This window comes from Sinocyclocheilus grahami, unplaced genomic scaffold (genome assembly GCF_001515645.1).
Source record: "Sinocyclocheilus grahami isolate Dianchi unplaced genomic scaffold, SAMN03320097.WGS_v1.1 scaffold158.1, whole genome shotgun sequence".
NCBI lineage: Eukaryota > Metazoa > Chordata > Actinopteri > Cypriniformes > Cyprinidae > Sinocyclocheilus > Sinocyclocheilus grahami.
Window position 1 is genome coordinate 381,434 of NW_015505337.1, and position 12,416 is coordinate 393,849.

Below are 12,416 nucleotides of genomic sequence, written 5' to 3' on the forward strand. Positions count from 1 at the left end.
GAGCCGCTGTCTTTAATATATTTGGTGTGTGTGTGTGTGTGTGTGTGTGTGTGTGTGTGTGTGTGTGTGTGTGTGTGTGTGTGTGTGTGTGTGTTTTGGCAGCACTTATGGGCAATTCAGATGCACGTAGATCTCAACAACAGGCTGATCAACAGAAACTCCTCACTTGCTTCACTACAGTGGGTGTGTATCTGGGTGAAAGGGCAACGTTTGGAACAGAACGTAATTTTTGTTTTAAAACAGATCCTGTTTTGTGGTATGTGAGGCACATTTGACAAAGTCATGTGTAGAGACTTGTACGTGACCTGTATATGGTTACAATGGCAAAGCAAGTTATACTTTAAAATTAAATTTATGGCATGTAACATAGATGCATTATACATTTTATACACAATATATATTTATTATACAATATATATATATATATATATATAAAATGGTACAGATTTTGTGAAGTTGTCAAGAAGTTGTGAGCGTAATGGTAGCCTTCTTTATTATATATTTTGGATAATACGAACAAAATAAGAACAAAAATTATACATATATATATATATATATAAATTTTTCAAACCACTTGTATAATGCAGAGTCCTTTATTATTATTTTATTTATTTATTTATTTTTCGGGGGAGCATGTGATTAAAGCCCATGAGCATAATTAATTGAGTCCTGATCAACCAGACAAACCTGTCAGTGGTCAAATTAAGTCTCATTCACAGCCTTCCAGGCTATACTGATCATCTGATGCATGGTTCGTCACTGTACTTTCCAGTATTTTCCCTTTGCTAGATATGTAAGTTATGAATAGTGTTTTTTTCTTTTTATGATTTTAATCTTCAGACATCATCTTTTTGTGCTCTCAGTAGATTTCTGATAGATGGAGGTTTTTAAATGCATCATCAACTACTCATTTCGTGTTTATGATTTGTTTTGTGAGCTCAAAGTTATTAAGATCTGCTTTGTCATTGTGTGCAGAAGTTATACAACAGACACTTTCTGCTGTCCTAAAATGTCGATATAAACTATAAAGACAAAGTAAGACATATGTAAACAAAACAGATGGGCAAGGTCAGCCTAAGTCAGTAAACAATCTTCTGTAATTCCACATGAAATAGCTTGTAAGACACATTTTCAAATGTACCTTTAATCACATTCATAGTAACATCTTAAATCATCTTTGTGTCTGAGTCATATTATGAAAATAATGCAGATATGCCTGAGCTTGTCACAGATGTTCCACAGACTTACCTCACAAACAATATGTTATTGAGGATACTTGAAACGTGGTGTTCTTTTATACTTTTATATAAATGTGATGAAATATACATGTTCAGAAGTTTGTGATTGTGTGATTTCGAACACACAAAGCAAATGAAGCTAAGAATATGAACCATTTTAGTGTTTGATTCAGGATTTGAATCTGTAGTCTTGTGCACAAAAGTCTAAAACATATACATTTGAATGAAAAGGTGTACATGGTACATACAAATGTGCAAAAAAATGTTCTAGTTCTTCACGTTTGTTTTCAGAGCTTCAGATGAGTTTGGTTAAGACCAATGTTTGTGTATTTAAAAAACAAAGGCACAAAGGCAATAGCAAACAATCTCCACCTCCAATGAAAAATAATAATAAAATCCACAAAACCATAAACAACAGGTGGAAAGGAATGACACCTACAGGACATTTTTTTGTTTTGGCTACATTGATTCGTTACTGTGATAGTTTGTGTTGTTTTAGATTTGAAAGTTAAATGGTAAAGAGTTTCTCTGTCAATGTCACAAACAGAGTGCAAACAAGCTTGCTTGAAGTACCCAGCCACAGGATTTGAGGTCACTCTGATATTAATTAGTTTCCTAAAATTAAAAACACAAAAAACAGCATTGCTAGAACTACAAGTGATCAATCATAAGATGCCAAACTATTTGAAAGCAAAACAATAATACAAATAAAAAAATATCTTGGAATTATGACATGAGTATAATGTTGATGGGGGAAAAGCCCTTTGTACCTTCCAAAGTCATGAGGCATCTTTAGTGAGATTCCAAATCACAGGGAGCATATATATGTGTAAGGCATAGGGAACAAGTGCACATGACATACAGTATCTTTACCCAGCAGTCATTGCACACCATCTTACTGAAAGATGTTTTTTTTTATTCAGCTTAATTTACTGCATTTGTGGTAAATAAAGCACATAAGATGTGACTGATACAAAGCTGTTGTATTGTATTAATACACATAAATGTATTATATAAACTATTGTTCAAAAGCTTGGAATCGGTATGATTTAAAAATATATTTTTGAAAGATATTTCTGATGCTCACCAAGGCTGCATTTATTTGATTAGAAATACAGTAAAAACTGTAATAATGTAGCAATGTAAAATAAGAGTTTCTATTCAAATATAATGTATGTGATTTATTACTGTAATGGCAAAGCTGAATTTTCAGCATCATTACTCCAGTCTTCATTTTCACATGATCCTTTAGAAATCATTCTGATTTATGCTGATTTGCAAGAAACATTTCCTATTATTAGCAATGTTGAATGTTGTTTAATTTATTTGAAATATAAATCTTGTAACATGACTACTATGACTACTGTCACTTTTAATCAATTTAATGCATCCTTGCTTAAAATTAATTTTTAATATTTTATCAAATGTATTTCTTTTGATAGATAGATAGATAGATAGATAGATAGATAGATAGATAGATAGATAGATAGATAGATAGATAGATAGATAGTGTATATTAAAGTTATAATAATTTATTTTAAAATGTTTTACTCAAGGTGTGTGCTAGATATTTAGTGTTTTGTTATGGGCCATATATAGGCTTCTGTCAGTTTAGAGCAGGCTGATGGCCAAGTCGGGGAAACCAAATTTGAGCGAGACATACTTCAACCGTTGTAGTGAACTATAAATAACCCAACGTCTGCTTCCTATGCGTTTGAAGAATATAGGCCAAGATGAACAATGGTAGTGTCTGTTTACACAGTTTTACCAAAAGGTCTAGAGCAATAGGAACGAAAGACTGTTGCCCTGTCAGTCAGCAGTCAGAGCGAGCGGGCTAGTGAAGGGTATGTCTGTGCTGAGTATTGAGGTGTGCTGACTCAGAGCCATGGCACAGTCCTCAGGGCCTAAACAGTCACAGCTGCGGATAGGGCCAGGATGAGCCTATATTGTTTCTCCACATGCTGTCTTTGTGTTCTTTGGCCGAGTTCAGCCATTATAGCTCAAAATAAGGTGTTTAGAGGTATGGTTTCAAGTAAAGAGTAACCACTGACAGGAAGAGAGGGAATGAAAAAACTCAGAATCTCTCCACAGATTCTCTGTCACGGCAGGGCTTTTTTTATTGCAGGCCTTTCAGAATTTTGCCCACTTGAGTACAAACAAGTGCTGTGAATGAGAATGGATTAGGACAAGAATGTTTGCAAACAGCATAATGTATTTTTTTTGTGTGCGTGCAGACACACACAGGAAGAACAGTCTACTTAATACCCCTCCTGAACTATATTTTAAAGGGGTCATATGACGTTGCTAAAACGAACATTATTTTGTGTATTTGGTGCAATGAAATGTGTTTATGTGGTTTAAGGTTAAAAAAACATTAGTTTCCACATAATGCACATTATTGTTTCTCCACTATGCCCTGCCTTTCTGAAACGCATCGATTTTTACAAAGCTCATCGGTCTGAAAAGCGAGGTGTGCTCTGATTGGCCAGCTATCCAGTGCGTTGTGATTGACCGAATACCTCAAGCGTGTGACGGAAATGTTACGCCCCTTACCATACTGTGATGTGTCCCGGTGCGACGAGACAAAATCAATAAAGCCCATTATAAACGAGGCATTTGTTGCATCCAGTAATTGATATGATAGTAAAATAGTAAAAATATAATTACTGATTATAATGACTTATACTGTCTTTTTACGCGTTGCATTGCGTATCGCGCTGCGTAAACATAAAACCATGTCTGCATTTGTGAGCGGAGAAACGACAAACAACAAGCGCTACTCTACACTGCTCAAAACTCGCGTTGGAATCATCAGTGGCAAATTCTTTAAATATGAAAACGTACTTACAGGCTGTGAGTCAGAAGCACCAGAGTGTCCTTGCAAAGTTGGAATTGCCCCACTTTATAGAAACAGACACCGGCATTGTAGGCTAGTCTTCAGTTTCTGGAAACAGTCCTCGTCCTCCATAAAATGCACTGCACACATCTGAATATTTGGGTTGAACTGTTCTGGAACAGTGTTGTAAATACAACTTAACCACTGATTTCTAGTTGTGTCCTCTTTTGGAAGACCAAACAAAGTAGTTTCGCTTTCACAACGAAACACACAGCGTCTCCATGACATGGCGGCGGCGGCAACAATACTACAGCGAGAATCACAGTTGCACCTTCTTTCTTTGCGTGAACATTTGGGCGGTGTTATGCAAATCTTCCCACACAGTGATGTAGACATGTGGGGGCGTGTTAGAACGAGTTACAAGCCCTTTTAGGTAGGCGTGGTTGACTCTTAACTTCTATAAAGAATATCTCTTTGGAGACTTAAGGCCCCGTCCACACGGAGATGCGTTTAGCTGTATAGCATACATTTTGTATCGTATTGACGTTTCATCCAGACGGATCCGGTGTTTTGGGAGAGTGAAACCGATATTTTTTTAAACCGGGTCCCAGAGTGGATAAATCTGAAAACTCCGCCCTTGCGTTTTCGTGTGGACAGCGAATCCGTATTTTTTCTGAAACGATGACGTCATCAGCCCATGTCTCGCCCCTAGTCAGACACCGCTACGTCACATAACAGCAACAAACACATGAACAGACACTGAACGATTGTCTTTTTAATAACTAACATTAACACAGATTAATAAATGTCTTGTTCCATGTTCGTTTATATACCGCAGGCAAGGTTTATGCGCATAGTCCAAGTCTTCTCCGTTTTTAGTGTATCTCTGTGGCAGAATTACAACGCCACATGCTGGTCTGGCATGTATACTACATAGTTTTTTGTCGGTTTCGTGTGGACGCAGATATTTCTTGAGACGAGGGGAAAAAAAAGATTGGATAGGAAAAGCTCTGGCTTCGTGTGGACCCCTTTAACATTTTAAGTGTGTCAAACTTCCTACGGGTCAAAGTAGCCTATAGTTCATCAAGTATTACAACAACAAATAAAACTATCTTTATGGATTTATTTAGCTCTGTCTGCACTAGAAAGCCTTGAGCTTATATAAATGCTATAAAAAAGCACTTATCCTTCTTAAATTTATTATTGAGTATGTGTAAGGATGAAGCCAAATCTAGTACTTTATGAGATGTTTTAGTGCCAACCTATGAACATGCTGCGACAAAAAAAAAAGTATCACGTTTCCACAGAAATGAACAGCAACTGTTTTCAAATCAGCATATTAGAATGATTTCTGAAGGTTCATGTTACTGGCTGCTGTAAACAATGAGAATTCAACTAGGAGGTTATTGGTTGTAGCCAATATGTTGCATGAGGACAGAGGTGGTTCATGGAAAATTGTGGAAGAGAGATGGAGGTGTAAAACACAAAGCAGATGGCTCACTGCATTGTTGTGACTAAACGTCCCTGAGTAAAATCTAACCAGATCTCTCATTATGGTCTCATTATGGTGAAGCCCTCTCATGAAGAGGCTCATGATGAAGATTAACTCATTTTTTTCTCACACTTACACTTCTAGAGCTTAGCATGCACAGAAACAGTTCACTTACCACTTGGACTCTTTAAAAAATTGTTTTTAATATATATATATTTTTTGGCATTCTTTTTGTGTGTGTGCGTGCTGCAGGAATTCTAAAATACAGAAAAATATATATTTACAATAAATCAATCAATCAATGGATAGAAATACTGTGAATTCATAAAATAATAAAAAAGATTAAAATATTATTTTGTACAAAAGAATACATACAAAAATATATATGGAACATAATTGAAAGAAAAAATATTGATATAAATAAATATTTAAAAAAAAAAAGTGGAATAAAAATATAAAATAAAACAACTATCTCCCTCCTTCCTGGTGAAGAGTGATGTTTTTCCCTCCATGAAGGAACTTAAAAGAGGGGAACTGAGGCTGAGGGGGTATTTGAGGCCACTGATCTGAGAGACTCTCTATTTAGCCGCCCACTTCCTGTCCACCAGACAGATGGGCTATTGGAGCACAGCCTGTTTCCATGACAACTCTTTTGGATACAGCTAGCTGAAAGCCACAGGACACACAGACAGCCAAATAAAATACAAGGGCCCAAGTGGCTTTTATTGGAGCTTCAGATGTGTATCTGATACAAAAAGGAAACATGTCTGACTAATAGTTAAGAAGTAAAGGAAAACAATATCTGTGTGTATAAGAACACTTAAATATGCACATTAAATCCAAATCAGACATTAACAACAAACTACAAATATTCCCATTTGCATAAATAGATCATTTTGAATGATTCCATGTAAAAATTTAAAATCGTATAGAAAACTTTGTTAACAGTCCCATCCCAGTGTTAATAAATATATACAAAAGAAATGATACAAAGAGTGTATCAGTTACATTTAGAAAAATGAATCAAAAGCTGTACATTTAATCAGAAACAACATTTTTTTAGAAAGGGGAATGCATAATCAGAAGTGAAATATGAATTATAGTTTTAGCATGTGCACTGAGGTCAGCAGAATCAAAATAACATTCGTTTATGGGGCGTCATATAATGGTTACTGTGTAACCAAATAAACAAAATGTAACTATTTATTTGATTGTCTTCAAAGATACTTGCATGCACTTCCTGATATTGTAACTTTGGCAATCATGAATTACATTAGCACTGATTGCAAATTCAACAAAATCACAGTTCATACCAATACAAAATAATGTGCTTATAAATCTCTAGTGTTATTTAGTTAAAACAAAGAAAGTTTATACCGATTCTCTAAGGATCACATTTTGAAAATGCCTTCTGAAGGATTTATCAGATGCTCTGTTGTATGGACCTTATTTGTTCATATAAGGAATGACAGACTTTGGGGAAGTCTAAAGTTGAATTTAGATTGATGTTGACTTTTTTCTAGGGAATAAAAGTTACACACATACTGTACACACAGTGCTTATGACACTGCATCTCATAGAGTTGCTGAGCAAGAGATAATATACTGTACTCACTAAATACTGCTCAGGGCTATTAATCAGAGCGATTCTATTATTTCACTCTCAATTCACAAAGTACTTAAGGCTCATATACTGTATTAGGTCACCCCACAACTGTTCATTAGACTATGCTAAAAGATGACAGTGAGTTGCTGAGGGATCTGTTGTGTCCTAATAGATCAGGAAGCCTGGTGTAAACCAGTCTGTAGGATCTTCAAATCTCTGTCAGCGTGAGCTTAAACATTCCTCCCATTTCCTCAATCTGGATCTGGAAGGTGTCCTCGTTGGAGTAGTGCTTGACGATGTTGTCGTCCATGTTTACCAAGATCCTGAAAAGAACCAGAGATGGAGGGACACTGCGGTTTAGTTTTACCCCTGATCATTGATCAAATGGTTAAATTAGGTCTGTCAATTTAACATGGTAATTTAGTCAAATGATTTACAAAATACATTCATAATAGAAACAGACACCGGCATTGTAGGCTAGTCTTCAGTTTCTGGAAACAGTCCTCGTCCTCCATAAAATGCACTGCACACATCTGAATATTTGGGTTGAACTGTTCTGGAACAGTGTTGTAAATACAACTTAACCACTGATTTCTAGTTGTGTCCTCTTTTGGAAGACCAAACAAAGTAGTTTCGCTTTCACAACGAAACACACAGCGTCTCCATGACATGGCGGCGGCGGCAACAATACTACAGCGAGAATCACAGTTGGACCTTCGTGTTATGCAAATCTTCCCACACAGTGATGTAGACATGTGGGGGCGTGTTAGAACGAGTTACAAGCCCTTTTAGGTAGGCGTGGTTGACTCTTAACTTCTATAAAGAATATCTCTTTGGAGACTTAAGGCCCCGTCCACACGGAGATGCGTTTAGCTGTATAGCATACATTTTGTATCGTATTGACGTTTCATCCAGACGGATCCGGTGTTTTGGGAGAGTGAAACCGATATTTTTTTAAACCGGGTCCCAGAGTGGATAAATCTGAAAACTCCGCCCTTGCGTTTTCGTGTGGACAGCGAATCCGTATTTTTTCTGAAACGATGACGTCATCAGCCCATGTCTCGCCCCTAGTCAGACACCGCTACGTCACATAACAGCAACAAACACATGAACAGACACTGAACGATTGTCTTTTTAATAACTAACATTAACACAGATTAATAAATGTCTTGTTCCATGTTCGTTTATATACCGCAGGCAAGGTTTATGCGCATAGTCCAAGTCTTCTCCGTTTTTAGTGTATCTCTGTGGCAGAATTACAACGCCACATGCTGGTCTGGCATGTATACTACATAGTTTTTTGTCGGTTTCGTGTGGACGCAGATATTTCTTGAGACGAGGAGAAAAAAAAGATCGGATAGGGAAAGCTCCGGCTTCGTGTGGACGTAGCCTTATTCATTTACATTGCTAGGGGCTGTATTTTTTTCAAATAGTCAGTGAAATACATTATATGGACTTTATAAGGACAATATTATCCTTTATATGGCCGGATACAGATATTGCCAAAAATGTTAGAGTATGTGTAGCCAAATCTAGTACTTTATGAGATGTTTTAGTGCCAACCTATGAACATGCTGCGACAAAAAAAAAAGTAAAAAAGTATCACAGAAATGAACAGCAACTGTTTTCAAATCAGCATATTAGAATGATTTCTGAAGGTTCATGTTACTGGCTGCTGTAAACAATGAGAATTCAACTAGGAGGTTATTGGTTGTAGCCAATATGTTGCATGAGGACAGAGGTGGTTCATGGAAAATTGTGGAAGAGAGATGGAGGTGTAAAACACAAAGCAGATGGCTCACTGCATTGTTGTGACTAAACGTCCCTGAGTAAAATCTAACCAGATCTCTCATTATGGTCTCATTATGGTGAAGCCCTCTCATGAAGAGGCTCATGATGAAGATTAACTCATTTTTTTCTCACACTTACACTTCTAGAGCTTAGCATGCACAGAAACAGTTCACTTACCACTTGGACTCTTTAAAAAATTGTTTTTAATATATATATATTTTTTGGCATTCTTTTTGTGTGTGTGCGTGCTGCAGGAATTCTAAAATACAGAAAAATATATATTTACAATAAATCAATCAATCAATGGATAGAAATACTGTGAATTCATAAAATAATAAAAAAGATTAAAATATTATTTTGTACAAAAGAATACATACAAAAATATATATGGAACATAATTGAAAGAAAAAATATTGATATAAATAAATATTTAAAAAAAAAAAGTGGAATAAAAATATAAAATAAAACAACTATCTCCCTCCTTCCTGGTGAAGAGTGATGTTTTTCCCTCCATGAAGGAACTTAAAAGAGGGGAACTGAGGCTGAGGGGGTATTTGAGGCCACTGATCTGAGAGACTCTCTATTTAGCCGCCCACTTCCTGTCCACCAGACAGATGGGCTATTGGAGCACAGCCTGTTTCCATGACAACTCTTTTGGATACAGCTAGCTGAAAGCCACAGGACACACAGACAGCCAAATAAAATACAAGGGCCCAAGTGGCTTTTATTGGAGCTTCAGATGTGTATCTGATACAAAAAGGAAACATGTCTGACTAATAGTTAAGAAGTAAAGGAAAACAATATCTGTGTGTATAAGAACACTTAAATATGCACATTAAATCCAAATCAGACATTAACAACAAACTACAAATATTCCCATTTGCATAAATAGATCATTTTGAATGATTCCATGTAAAAATTTAAAATCGTATAGAAAACTTTGTTAACAGTCCCATCCCAGTGTTAATAAATATATACAAAAGAAATGATACAAAGAGTGTATCAGTTACATTTAGAAAAATGAATCAAAAGCTGTACATTTAATCAGAAACAACATTTTTTTAGAAAGGGGAATGCATAATCAGAAGTGAAATATGAATTATAGTTTTAGCATGTGCACTGAGGTCAGCAGAATCAAAATAACATTCGTTTATGGGGCGTCATATAATGGTTACTGTGTAACCAAATAAACAAAATGTAACTATTTATTTGATTGTCTTCAAAGATACTTGCATGCACTTCCTGATATTGTAACTTTGGCAATCATGAATTACATTAGCACTGATTGCAAATTCAACAAAATCACAGTTCATACCAATACAAAATAATGTGCTTATAAATCTCTAGTGTTATTTAGTTAAAACAAAGAAAGTTTATACCGATTCTCTAAGGATCACATTTTGAAAATGCCTTCTGAAGGATTTATCAGATGCTCTGTTGTATGGACCTTATTTGTTCATATAAGGAATGACAGACTTTGGGGAAGTCTAAAGTTGAATTTAGATTGATGTTGACTTTTTTCTAGGGAATAAAAGTTACACACATACTGTACACACAGTGCTTATGACACTGCATCTCATAGAGTTGCTGAGCAAGAGATAATATACTGTACTCACTAAATACTGCTCAGGGCTATTAATCAGAGCGATTCTATTATTTCACTCTCAATTCACAAAGTACTTAAGGCTCATATACTGTATTAGGTCACCCCACAACTGTTCATTAGACTATGCTAAAAGATGACAGTGAGTTGCTGAGGGATCTGTTGTGTCCTAATAGATCAGGAAGCCTGGTGTAAACCAGTCTGTAGGATCTTCAAATCTCTGTCAGCGTGAGCTTAAACATTCCTCCCATTTCCTCAATCTGGATCTGGAAGGTGTCCTCGTTGGAGTAGTGCTTGACGATGTTGTCGTCCATGTTTACCAAGATCCTGAAAAGAACCAGAGATGGAGGGACACTGCGGTTTAGTTTTACCCCTGATCATTGATCAAATGGTTAAATTAGGTCTGTCAATTTAACATGGTAATTTAGTCAAATGATTTACAAAATACATTCATAAAAATACATTATAAAAATACGTTTTTAGTATTTTATGCAATTATTTTTACATTTTCGATCTTAGAATAAATGACTAAAATGAATTTTGTAATCGAGAATCACAGTTGCACCTTCTTTCTTTGCGTGAACATTTGGGCGGTGTTATGCAAATCTTCCCACACAGTGATGTAGACATGTGGGGGCGTGTTAGAACGAGTTACAAGCCCTTTTAGGTAGGCGTGGTTGACTCTTAACTTCTATAAAGAATATCTCTTTGGAGACTTAAGGCCCCGTCCACACGGAGATGCGTTTAGCTGTATAGCATACATTTTGTATCGTATTGACGTTTCATCCAGACGGATCCGGTGTTTTGGGAGAGTGAAACCGATATTTTTTTAAACCGGGTCCCAGAGTGGATAAATCTGAAAACTCCGCCCTTGCGTTTTCGTGTGGACAGCGAATCCGTATTTTTTCTGAAACGATGACGTCATCAGCCCATGTCTCGCCCCTAGTCAGACACCGCTACGTCACATAACAGCAACAAACACATGAACAGACACTGAACGATTGTCTTTTTAATAACTAACATTAACACAGATTAATAAATGTCTTGTTCCATGTTCGTTTATATACCGCAGGCAAGGTTTATGCGCATAGTCCAAGTCTTCTCCGTTTTTAGTGTATCTCTGTGGCAGAATTACAACGCCACATGCTGGTCTGGCATGTATACTACATAGTTTTTTGTCGGTTTCGTGTGGACGCAGATATTTCTTGAGACGAGGGGAAAAAAAAGATTGGATAGGAAAAGCTCTGGCTTCGTGTGGACCCCTTTAACATTTTAAGTGTGTCAAACTTCCTACGGGTCAAAGTAGCCTATAGTTCATCAAGTATTACAACAACAAATAAAACTATCTTTATGGATTTATTTAGCTCTGTCTGCACTAGAAAGCCTTGAGCTTATATAAATGCTATAAAAAAGCACTTATCCTTCTTAAATTTATTATTGAGTATGTGTAAGGATGAAGCCAAATCTAGTACTTTATGAGATGTTTTAGTGCCAACCTATGAACATGCTGCGACAAAAAAAAAAGTATCACGTTTCCACAGAAATGAACAGCAACTGTTTTCAAATCAGCATATTAGAATGATTTCTGAAGGTTCATGTTACTGGCTGCTGTAAACAATGAGAATTCAACTAGGAGGTTATTGGTTGTAGCCAATATGTTGCATGAGGACAGAGGTGGTTCATGGAAAATTGTGGAAGAGAGATGGAGGTGTAAAACACAAAGCAGATGGCTCACTGCATTGTTGTGACTAAACGTCCCTGAGTAAAATCTAACCAGATCTCTCATTATGGTCTCATTATGGTGAAGCCCTCTCATGAAGAGGCTCATGATGAAGATTAACTCATTTTTTT